Source organism: Eriocheir sinensis, unplaced genomic scaffold, assembly GCF_024679095.1.
Source record: "Eriocheir sinensis breed Jianghai 21 unplaced genomic scaffold, ASM2467909v1 Scaffold1240, whole genome shotgun sequence".
Classification (NCBI taxonomy): domain Eukaryota; kingdom Metazoa; phylum Arthropoda; class Malacostraca; order Decapoda; family Varunidae; genus Eriocheir; species Eriocheir sinensis.
In genome coordinates, this window is record NW_026110564.1 from 87,501 (window position 1) to 100,168 (window position 12,668).

Sequence of the window (12,668 nt, forward strand, 5' to 3'; positions counted from 1 at the left end):
TGACACTTTGCGAACGAGGAACAATGGCATAAAACTCAAATGTAGACAAGTAAATTCAGACTGCACCAAATTTTTCTTCACCAACGTTGTAAAGTGAGAATGGAATAAGCTCCCACCATCAGTGGTCCAGTGTAACACGATTGACTCCTTCAAAACAAGCTCAACCGTCACTTCCTTGAGATTAATATTAACTAGAGTAGAAAAGCAACGTTTTGGAGCCATCTGATTAATGTAAAATCACTTAGGTTTAAGGATAGACCACCTAGTCTGGACCATGGGGTCTGTGTGGTCTGATTTTCTATGTAATTATGTGTAATTCTCTCTCTCTCTCTCTCTCTTCCCGTCACCTCCTCCACAATGCATGGCTCTCAATGAAGACGATTAAACAGTTCCGAAGTTGCTGTTGTGTTTGCAAAGGTAACGATCCCCCTCTCGGCCTTCGGGAATAATTGATGTGAGAGTCGAAAGCGCCTGAAAACACCCACGTTAGAGCACTGGGGTCCGTCTGCAGGAGCCACCAACTACACGGTCAAGTCTCTGACATCCCCGGTGGCACCTGGCAGACCGGTGGTTCGCTGCGCCGCGGGTGATTTTAATTATCGAAAAAGAGAACTCGTGTCTCCCGCATTGTTCTTTTTCTTATTTCTAAGCAGGAGCGTGTGGCCGGCAGGCAGGCACGCATGACACACACACACACACACACACGGCCCGGTAGCTCAGTTGATAGAAAGTCGGCCTTACAACCAGAAGGACCGGGGTTCGATTCCCCAGCCGGGTGAAGATCAATTGGGTTAATCTTCTTTCACGTGTAGCCCCTGTTCACCTAGCAGTGAGTAGGTACGCGACGTCAGGCAAGGAGTTGTGACCTCGTTGTCGCGGTGTGTTGTGTATGAGTGGTCTCAGCCCTACCCAAAGATCGGTACTACGAGCTCTGTGCTCCTCCGTAGGGAAACGGCTGGCTGTCTCGAGCATAGCTGGGCGTTATCGCGATAAGTTATCGCGATACTTTATCGCTGATAACAAAATCGGGTTATCGGCCATCCGCTACTTATTTAAATATATATCGGTATCTTCGTTACTTTTGTAACCAAACTAGCGATAATCACTACTTTTTTCCGCCTCAGAAAAAAAAAACGTCTCCTCCCTACTGCGCATGCGTGGCCGGGCGCCCGGTGTTGTATGAAAAAACTTCGAGGTATGAAATATCTTCGTGTGAAGAGATTTCATACTTAGATCATCAACATTAAAAAAACTAAGTTATGTTTTATATTAGACTCAAAAGTCAATATATCAAAGAGAAAAATCATTTAACTTTGCCCCCAAAATGATTATTCACTGCCTCAAATTTGATATTCCGTATTCGTTTGTGAGCATGCCATGGTATTGAAGGCACCCGGTGTTGTGTTATTTGGTGTCCCAGCGTCAAAAGCTGGCGCTTTTGTTTACAAACACTGGTCTCTCGTGAACTGCGCATGTTCAGACCAGTAGTGAAATTGTAAGTTCACAAAGCTTTTTAGAGTTGTTAGCTGAATCAGATATAACACATCTCGTTGTTTCTAGAACGACACTCGGTACATATAAATACAACTCGTACAGAGTGTCGTTCTAGAAACAGCGGGATGGTGGTAGTGGTACTGTATGTCTGATTCAGCCTTCCAGCAACTCTAATTACGGTTAAAATGCTTTGTGAGACTGTACAGGTCTACGCTTGCTGGTCTGAGCATGCGCAGTTCACGAGAGACCAGTGTTTGTTGACGGTGGGGACGCCAAATAACACAACACCGGCTCAGGCGTTTCTAGTATTACCGTCCATAGGTACGTGTCAACGTGTGGTTTTCGGGTTTTGTAAGTTTTCTAAAATACAGATAATGAAAATTTGAATTCATCTATGTTTTTCTATTTGAAATATCAATATAGTATCGTTTTCACCTATCGGACTTATCGCTAGCTAGTATCAGAATTGTGGATTTATATCGGGTATCGGTTATCGGTTATTGGCTATATTTGTGTCTCCAGTTAACGAATATCGGTTATCACCGATAAGGTTTTTCATTATCAGTTATCGGTTATCGGGAATAAGGTTTTCTGTTATAGTGCCCAGCTATGGTCTCGAGAGAGACCCGCAGCAGACCAAGAGGTGAATTACACACACACACACACACACACACACACACACACACACACACACACACACACACACACACACACACACACACACACACACCTCCACCACATTCCAAAGTCTGTCCTTCAATACTTTCATTTTCTATGGGAATTCTGCGTGCTAGAAGGGCGTGTGTGGAGCATCTCAAGGTCGCAGTGCGGGAGGGATGAATGTGTGCCTCTGAGCGGTGCGGCGGGCAGCGCGGTGTGTGTGTGTGTGTGTGTACGGTCACTCGGTGTGTCCAGGCAGCCCGTCACTGAGGAATGCGAGGAATGCGGCGCGGGTGGACTTTAAACCGGGGTACGCGAGGGTCCGTGGGAACGCTTTTGAATGACGCGGCGCCGGCTATTTATAGATTTGAGGCCATTACTGCGTGCTCAGGAGGGCTGCTGCCCCTGATGGTCCATGACGCAGCCTATTAGCGACATCAGCACGGCACAGGGAGTCTTCTTGCTGCTATACAGGCTAATCAGCAAAGTGTAATACCCGGGCCTGTCTTCCTAGACATATCGGTGTCTCGGTTCGCCTGTTTGAAAAGCCTCTCGTTGACGTTGCTGGGATTGTCGGACTGTTTCGTTATTTCGGCGTTCCTTCCTCCTCCTTTTCATTCTCATCTTTCTATTTCTCATTCATCACAGTCTTCCTTATTCTGTCTTCTCCTCCTCCTCCTCATCATCATCATCATCCCCTTCCTCCGTCCACCTTCTCATTTATCTTTCTACTTTTTTCATATTGTCTCTCTTCCTCCTCCTCCTCCTCCTCCTCCTCCTCTTCCTCTTCTCGTTCCTCCGTCCACCTTCTCATTTATCTTTCTACTTCTTTTCATATTGTCTTTCTTCTATTCTCCTCCTCCTCCTCCTCCTCCTCTTCCTCTTCTCGTTCCTCCGTCCACCTTCTCATTTATCTTTCTACTTCTTTTCACTCAGGAAGGCTTTACTATGACTCATCTCCTCTCCGAAAATAAGATGACTCAAAAGGAATATAGCGTGACTCACCTCTTCTCTGCAAGCATTATATGACTCAGAAAGACTTGTGACACACCTTCCCTGCATACACAAGCCGACTCAGGAGGGATTTCGTGTGACTCCACCTCTCTGCATGCTTGAAGTGATGACTTAACCCTGTAGACTAAAGGAGAATGCATGCATATTTGTGAGTCATTGAAATATAGACTTTGGGAGAATTTGAGTCAGTGAAGGAGGAAGGAATGGAGAGGGGAGAGAGAGAGAGAGAGAGAGAGAGAGAGAGAGAGAGAGAGAGAGAGAGAGAGAGAGAGAGAGAGAGAGAGAGAGAGAGAGAGAGAGAGAGAGAGAGAGAGAGAGAGAGAGAGAGAGAGAGAGAGAGAGAGAGAGAGAGAGAGAGAGAGAGAGAGAGAGAGAGAGAGAGAGATGCCTTTAGCGTAGTGTATTAGCCCTAGTAAGGAGGAGGAGGAGGAGGAGGAGGAGGAGGATAAGAAGAGAAGAAATAAGATTAGGAGGAAGGAAAAAAAGGGCCGTGGGGGGAGTAAATAAAGAGAAAGAGAAGGAATAAGAGGATTGGGAAGAGGAGAAGGAGGAGGAGGAGGAATACATAGGAATACATAGAAAGATCAGACACCAGAAGACCAATCGGTCTATGGCGAGGGTGTCTGTTTACTACCGCTACTACTAGTAATCTACGTGGTAGGATAGGACATAAAAGATGAAGGCTCCTCCCCACTCCACTCTCTCCTCCGGCAACGTGCCGGCAGGAAATAGTTAGAAGAGAACACCATGTACCTTTAAGGAAGAAAGGGACATGGAAATTTTACAGTAAAGAGAGAAATAAGAGGAAATTACTACCCTTAACTTACACTACTGGTAACCTAAGCTGTGGGGGAAAATGACTTCATTATATAAGAACCTAAGAACATAGAAATACAGGGAGACTGGAAGAGGACGAGTGGCCTACACAGGGCAGCCCCAGAATCCCCACTAAGACCCACGATGGGTGAGGTGTAGTTTCAGGGGCACAGGTGGAGGCTTGATCCTCGTTTTACCGGCGGTACTAGGCACGCACCAGTAACCTGTCACCTTACTGCACCCACACCTCACTCCACCTGTCATGCGGACATTAACTGTTGCTTTACTCTATTTTTGACTTTCGCTACTTGCAATCTAGGTTGTGGGGGAGAATTATATGAATATAGGTTGAGGTCGTGCTGCAATCTGTCTGAAAACATGCGAAAAAGGGTCAGTATAATCTTATATCCATGAAGTACTTATCCAAAGAAGACTTAAAGCTATTGATACTCTGTGCGCTAACTACTGACGGTGGGAGTCTATTCCAATAATCGGCGACTCTGTTATTGAAAATAACTTCTGTGCACCAATGTGTTACATCGATTTCCTTTTAACTTCATACCGTTGCTGCGTGTTCTTGTGTTGGTGTCTCTCTGAAATATACTATCTGGGTTAATGTTGTCGAATCCATTAAGGATTTTGAACACTTCAATTAAGTCCCCTCTTATCCTTCGCTTTTTTAGGGAAAACATATCTAAACGCTTTAAACGCTCGTCATATGGCAGGTTTCGGAGCACTGGAATATGTTTGGTTGCTCGTCGCTGTATCTTTTCTAGCAAAACTTGATCTTCGATATAGCTCGGTGACCAGAACTGAACGGCATGTTCTAGGTGTGTTCTTACTAATGCTAAATATAATCTCTTCATAAGTTCGGGTGATTTATAATCAAAGTTTTTTTAAGATTAATCCCAACATCATATTGGCTTTTTTACTCGCTGCAGAACATTGATCACTCATTTTAAGAGTGTTACTGATAATGACACCAAGATCTTTTTCGTGTTTTAATTCGCTGAGCTCATGTCCTTGAATCTGATATTTAAAGTTCGGATTTTTTTTCACCTATGTGCATTAAATAAGGAGGTGAATGAAAAAGGAGAGAAGGAGGAATAAGCAAACGAGAATGATATATATATATATATATATATATATATATATATATATATAGAGAGAGAGAGAGAGAGAGAGAGAGAGAGAGAGAGAGAGAGAGAGAGAGAGAGAGAGAGAGAGAGAGAGAGAGAGAGAGAGAGAGAGAGAGAGAGAGAGAGAGAGAGAGAGAGAGAGAGAGAGAGAGAGAGAGAGAGAGAGAGAGAGAGAGAGAGAGAGAGAGAGAGAGAGAGAGAGATTTACATAGATAGATTTACATAGAAAATCAGACCACACAGACCCCATGGTCCAGACTAGGTGGTCTGTCCTTAAACCTAAGTGATTTTACATTAATCAGAAGGCTCCTAAACGTTGCATTTCTACTCTAGTTGATATTAAGTTGAAGGAAGTGACGGTCGAGCTTATTTTTGAAGGAGTCAATCGTGTTACATTGGACCACTGACGGTGGAAGCTTATTCCATTCTCGCACTACAACGTTGGTGAAGAAAAATTGGTGCAGTCTGAATTTACTTGTCTACATTTGAGTTTTACGCCATTGTTCCTCTTGCGCAAAGTGTCATCGATCATAAACAATGTTGATCTGTCTACATTCGTGAAACCATTAAGTATTTTAAGACATTCGATCAGTTTTCCTCGGAGGCGACGTTTCTCAAGAGAGAACATATTAAGGGTAGAAAGCCTTTCTTCGTAGGATTTGTTGCGCAAGGAAGGGATCATTTTCGTTGCCCGACGCTGAACACCTTCTAATTTAGCAATATCCTTTGCATGGTGGGGAGACAAAACTGTACCGCATATTCCAAGTGGGGTCTGACTAAACTATTGTAGAGCGGGAGTATTACATCTTTATTCTTGAATAAAAAGTTTATTTTAATGAAGCCCAACATTCTGTTCGCTTTATTTGCTGCATCGATGCATTGCTGTGAGAATTTGAGGTTTGACGCGATTTTGATCCCCAAGTCCTTGACGCATTGAACGCTGTTGAGTTTAACGCCGAGCATTTCGTAATCGAACTTCTTATTCCTCGTTCCAACTTGAAGAACCTGGCACTTGCTTACGTTAAAGGGCATCTCCCATCTATCCGACCAAGCTGAAATTTTGTGCAAATCCTCAAGAGACAAAGAAAGACAAAAAAACTAGATATTAGATTCCATAGAGTACAGACGAAGGGAAGAAAGAGAGAGGGAGAGAGAGAAAGAGAAGGAAAGAGAGGAGAGGGGAGTGGGAGAAAGTGGGATTTTAGTATGGGGAGAAAATTAGCTAAGGGGATGAGTGGATGAGGTGGAGAGAAAGGAGAGAAAGGAGAGGGTGAAGGAAAGCGAAAGGAGAGGAAAGTAAATGAAGGGAGGAAGGGATGAGGCTAAGACAGGGAGGGGAAGGGAGAGGAAGGGAGAGGGTGACGGAAAGCGAAAGGAAAGGGAAGGTAAGTGTGGGGCAGGAAGGGAGAGAGAAAGGGAAGGGAGGAAGAGGAGAAGCGGGGAGGAAGAGAAGAAGACCAGAGAGAGAGAGAGAGAGAGAGAGAGAGAGAGAGAGAGAGAGAGAGAGAGAGAGAGAGAGAGAGAGAGAGAGAGAGAGAGAGAGAGAGAGAGAGAGAGAGAGAGAGAGAGAGAACTAAAGAGCAAGGTAGGAGGTGTTATGTACAAATGATGATGATCGTGAAAGAAACAAGATTCATCGATTTTAACGGGGCACTTTAGGTCTGACGTATGTTGTTGATTTTACCTTTAGCTTTTTTGGGAGTATATAGATCTTACTACTTAGCACACATATATACATATATACATACATACACATATATATATATATATATATATATATATATATATATATATATATATATATATATATATATATATATATATATATATATATATATATATATATATATATATATATATATATATATATATATACATACTTACAAGTGGATATTTTCATATTTTTAGACCGTTTTTGGGAGATTATTTTATTATTTTCACCTGGCTCTCATACATACATACATACATACATACATATACATACATACGGATGGTTGAATTCATGCACTTCTAGATATCGTTTTGGGAGTTTTTTGTATTTTGGAGAGTTTAAAAAAGTTCGTCACACACACACACACACACACACACACACACACACACACACACACACACACACACACACACACACACACACACACGCCCATCGATCACCAGCCATCTGACCAACCAACCTACAAGCCAGCATCACCTCCCCTTCCCTCCTTCCCCTCCCTCCCTTTGTTAGCTTCTAAAGACCCCGTACGTAAAGTTCTCTCCCATATTCCTTCTTCCGTTCTTTCATTGTTCTCTTACCTCCATTCCTCCTAGCCCTCCCTCTTCTCTTTATTTATCTAACTTTACCGTACCTTACCTAACCTAACATTACCTGACCTAACCTAGCTTAACCCAATCTAACCTGACTCTTCCTTACCTTACCTAACCTTACCTAGCCTAACCAATCCATACCTCCCCTTACCTAATCTTACCTTACCTAAGTTAACCTAACCTTAGCTAACCTAACCTTTCCTAACCTTATCTAATCTTATCTAACCTTACCTTACCCAGCCTAACGTAGCCTAACCTAACCTCCTACATCTGTTTTTGGTGTCCCTGTTATCCTTTCTCCTTCATTTTAAGGGTGACCTCCTCCTCCTCCTCCTCCTCCTCGTCCCCTACACACCGACCAATATTCCGTCCCTTCCTTCACACGTCTTCCTTTCCTTTAGTGTGTGTATTTTGTATTCTCTTCTTCTTCTTCATTTTCTCGTGTTTTCCCTCTTTCTAACTTTATCACTCTCTTCTTTTCACCTCAAAATATCTATCTATCTCTTTTACATCGACTTTTCTTTTTCCTCTTTTTTTCCTTCACATTTTCCTCTTTTCCTTCGCACTATCCTGTTCTTTCTATCTATAAACATCTATATTTTATCATCTATCTTTTCCTCTTCCTCTTTTTTACTTCTCTTTTCCTCTTTTTATCAATATTAACATCTGCATTTTTTTCCACATGTTCTACTTCATTTATTTATCTTCCTCTTTTCTCTTCCCATTTTCCTCTTTTCTCATCTTTATCACTCGTCTTTCTACCTCAAAACCACTAAATTTTCTCCTTTATCTTTTCCTCTTCCTCTTTTTGCTGCACTTTTTATCTTTTTATCAATCTTAACATCTGCCTTTTTTTTTTTTTGCTTCTTCTATTTCATTCTTTTTCCTCCTCTTTTCTCTTCACTGTCTCCTCTTACAATCTTCTTCACTCTTCTTTCTACCTCAAAATAATTAATCATCTTTCTACTGCTTCATCTTTTGTTCTTCCTCTTCTTCTTCTTCCTCTCATTTTCATTTTTCCTAGTATCTCCTCCACCCTTTCCTTCACTTCTTTCACCTTCACACTCGTCTCCTCCTCCTCCTCCTCCTCCTCCTCCTCTCTCCTCTCTCATCTCTCTCTCTCTCTCTCTCTCTCTCTCTCTCTCTCTCTCTCTCTCTCAACGCTATCATGGTTATATCTCTCTCTCTCTGTGTCTCTATATCTCTGTCTCTTTGTGTATTCTTTTCTCTCTCTCTGTATGTCTGTTTGTCTGTCTGTTTCTGTATCTGACTGTCTATCTTTTTCTCTGTTCTTATAGTTTCTTCTTCTTAATTTTCTTGTTCTTCTTTTCTTGTTTTTTTTCTCCTTTGTCGTCATTATCAGGAGACTTATATATCTCTATCTGTCTATCTGTTTATTGCCCGTTGTCCCTCTGTGTTCTTTCTGTCTGTCTGTTTTTTCTGTCTCTCTCTTGTTGCTGTTGATATTATAGTTTTCTTCTTTATCATCTTGTTCTTCTTATTCTTCTTTCGCTCTCTTCAGCGTCATATAACTTGTCACCTCCTCCTCCTCTTTCTTCTTCCTGTTTCTCCTTCTCGTCTTCCTTTATTATATTTTTCTATCATCTTATTCATCTCGTTCTTCTTCCTCCTCTTCTGTTTCAGCATCATAAGACTCGTCATCTTTTCTCTTCCTCCTCCTTCTTCTCCTGTTCCTTCCTTCCTTTATTTCCTGTACAAAGACTTCTTTCTTTATTCAGACACACACACACACACACACACACACACACACACACACACACACACACACACACACACACACACACACACACACACATGCACTCACACACTCACTCAGTAATTCAAGGATGGATTCCTGCACGCCGGTCTCCCTCACCCCTCGCTCCTTTGTTTTCCCTGTAAGTTTTCAAGCAGCACACCTCACCCTAGGTATATAACACGACCAGGGATATTACTGAACAGCGATACGGCGTATAACTCACTCTCCTGCAGATTTCCTTCCCTATATCTCCTTCCTCTTCTGCCAGGGGACCCAGACCAGAGACCGCTTTGATGTGCTTTCTTCTTCTCCTTCCCAAACTTGTCACACGAGACGTCTTCTTCTTCCTGCGCCAGAGTCGTATCACCCGGTTTAGTCTTGATCTAGAGAAACGGCGGATACGTGGTCAAAGAGGAGAGAGAGAAAAGATGCTGCGTGAGATGGAGAGGTAAGATGGAAGGAAGCATCATGGGTTAGGGAACAGAATAAGGCTGGATATATTACGATTAAGACTAAGGAGTGGGCTTGGGCACGTCGTGTTATGGGTAGAAATGATGACAGACGGACAACCAAAGATGCTGCGTGAGATGGAGAGGTACGATGGAAGGAAGCATCATGGGTTAGGAGAACAGTATAAGGTTGGCGATGTTAAGATTAAGCTAAAAAGATGACTTACGGTGGTCGTTTCATGGGTAGAAATGATGACAGACGGACAACCAAAGATGCTGCGTGGGATGGAGTGGTAATGGAAGGAAGCGAGCGAGCGTCACGGGTTTTGAGACAGAATAAGGTTGCAGATGTTAAGATCGAGCGTAAGAAGTGGACTTGTGGAGGTCGTATTATGTGTAGAAATGATGACAGACGAATAACCGAGGATGCTGGGTAAGACGAAGAGATAGAAAAGAAGGAACAAATAAAGAAAAGAAAGAAGAACAGGAGGAAAGGAGGAGATAGAGAGAGGAAACAAGAGACAAAGACAGAGAGAAAGCAACAGAGAGAGAAAGGAAAAAAAAAAAGAAGAAGTAGTAGATGAAAGTCAAGTCATAGATAATTTGCCAGGACAGAATGGAGTACACTGAGAGGCGAAAGACAGGTAGAGAATGTGAGTTAGTTAAATACATATAAAACTGAATCTGTATATCTTAGCTTGGGAGTGTTAGCGTAGCAGCCACACACTATTACATTTGTTCACGATCTTAGGCAAGGGAAAGTTTAATATATATAAGACTTACTGACACTCGTATGTTTTAAGCCCCAAATATTACCTAGAGAAAAGTTAGAAATGATGTTAATCGATAGTGTTGTGTTTGGAATAGTTAATCAGTGACCCATCGAACTTTTACTCTCCTGAACTAAAGAAAGTGAGAGTATGATGTAACTAATATTATAATAAGCTTAACGCCTCATTGAAATATTGCCAAAATAGGAAAAAGTGATGACTTATATCAGTGGTGCTCAACATTATTGGGTGGCAGGGCCACATTAGATGGGCAATGTGTGATAAGGGCCTCATATTTCCTGCAATGTGAATATGCATAGTAATTAATATACGTATTCTGCAGACTAATAATACTGATTATGTTGTGTATATATTGTAACCTTCCGGAAAGAGTCGTAATCAAAACACTTTTCACATAAATTGCAGGTCATGGGAAATGGGCAATTATAAAGTACAATAAAGTGAAGACCTATATACGAGCGACACCATTTAGCTTTGGGCAGGGAGAGGGGAAACGTGAGCGGCTGCTGTGTGCCGGGAGGGTGGGGAACCCAATTGGGTAGGGGTACAGGGAGGTGGCGTGGAAGACGATGGGTAAGGGAGAGGGCTAGGAGTGGATGGGCAACGGTGGGGAAGTCCTGAAGGGAGCGGTTGGGTAGGAGAGGGGTAGGGAGCCAGAGACCAGGACTGATTGAGAGGATGAGTGGGGGATGAGAGGGCAGGGACATGAGCGAAGGAATAGCCAAGCAGGAGGGAGTTTCCAAAAAAGCCTAGATTAGCCTGTATTCAAGGGAAAATAGCCAAGGCGCCAAGGTCCCAGCTCAAAAGCCAAGATATAGTAAAAATTCCAAGGAGTGGCAACACGGGACTCACGTCAACAAAATCAGTGAGGCTAGCCAGCTTTCAGGCTGCCAGATGAGGAATAGCATTTTTATCATTATAATACTATAACGTCATAAAGTTCACTTATAATAAGATATTCAGTAATATCAATCATAATAAAATTTATATTGCTACATGTCATTAAAATTAAATGTGAACTAATATTATACGTATTATGATAGGGATAAGTAGGTTATTTTTTGGTTACTTGCCGAGGGTCATATTAACTTTATTGAGGGCCACATGCAGCCCTCAAACAGTGGGTTGAGCACCCCTGACCTATATTATTGTGTATGCATTCCTTCACCACTCAACCATTAATAAAAGCAAACAGCATTATATGACTGACCTATATATCATGAAAGCCACACGAAATATTGTTAAAGAGAAGATGAAATTGTGACTGATCTTCAAAGTCTCGTCTAAATTTCCACCTTCCTATGACTTGTACTCTTCTTACACGGGGAGGATCAAGACACCTGAACATAATCTTTTGGAATTCATTAATACTTCATTTTGGGAGTATTAGTTTTGTTTTTTCCTGATTTTTTTATTTATTTTCTCTACTGCTTCTGATATATGAAAAAACAAAAACAATTTCTTAGTCAACCATTAAACAAGTCCTTTGTTCAGGTAGTAAGGAGGAGTAGTTTTGCATTTTCTCTACGTGTTTTATTTTTTGTTTTTCTTGACTGCTTCTTCTGATATATAAACAAACACCCATTGGTGCTACTTTGGTTTGTCATGAATCTACTTTTGGTATGTGATCTACACTTTATATTGCGGTCTACGTGTCATGAATCTACTTTGGTATGCCATCTAAATGGTTGATGCATGGTCTAGATGGTCTAGACTGACTATAGAGGGTAATAGCGGTGGTAGAGAGGTAGTTGAGTCCCGGCTCAACAAGGTACAAGAACAAGAAAACACGTGTCGTGATTACGAGAGAATGTCTGGTTAGAGTGTCGAAGCGCCGGTCCTGAACAAGGAAAACACTCGTCGTGTTTTCGAGAGAATGTCTGCTTAGAGTGTCGAAGCTACGGTCCAGACTCAACAAGGTACATGTGGCAACAGCACACTTCATTCCGCCATAGACATCAATCTCGACAGCTTTGGTATGTTACCTGCAAGCTAGTTTGTTACATCATGGACTTCTTTGATAACTTCAATGGAGGTGTACTGCACATAACAGTTTTGCAGTTCTACGCAAGAAAAGAAATCCCCACACTCGAAAAAATTCATGAAGAAGTGAAGAACAACCTCTCATATCCTGGCAGCCGTGAAACACTGAGAAAAGTTCTGAAGAAAATCGGATTTCACCATGCAAAGGTTGATGGGCGAAAATTCCTCTTGGAAAATAATGATGTGCAATATGCACGAA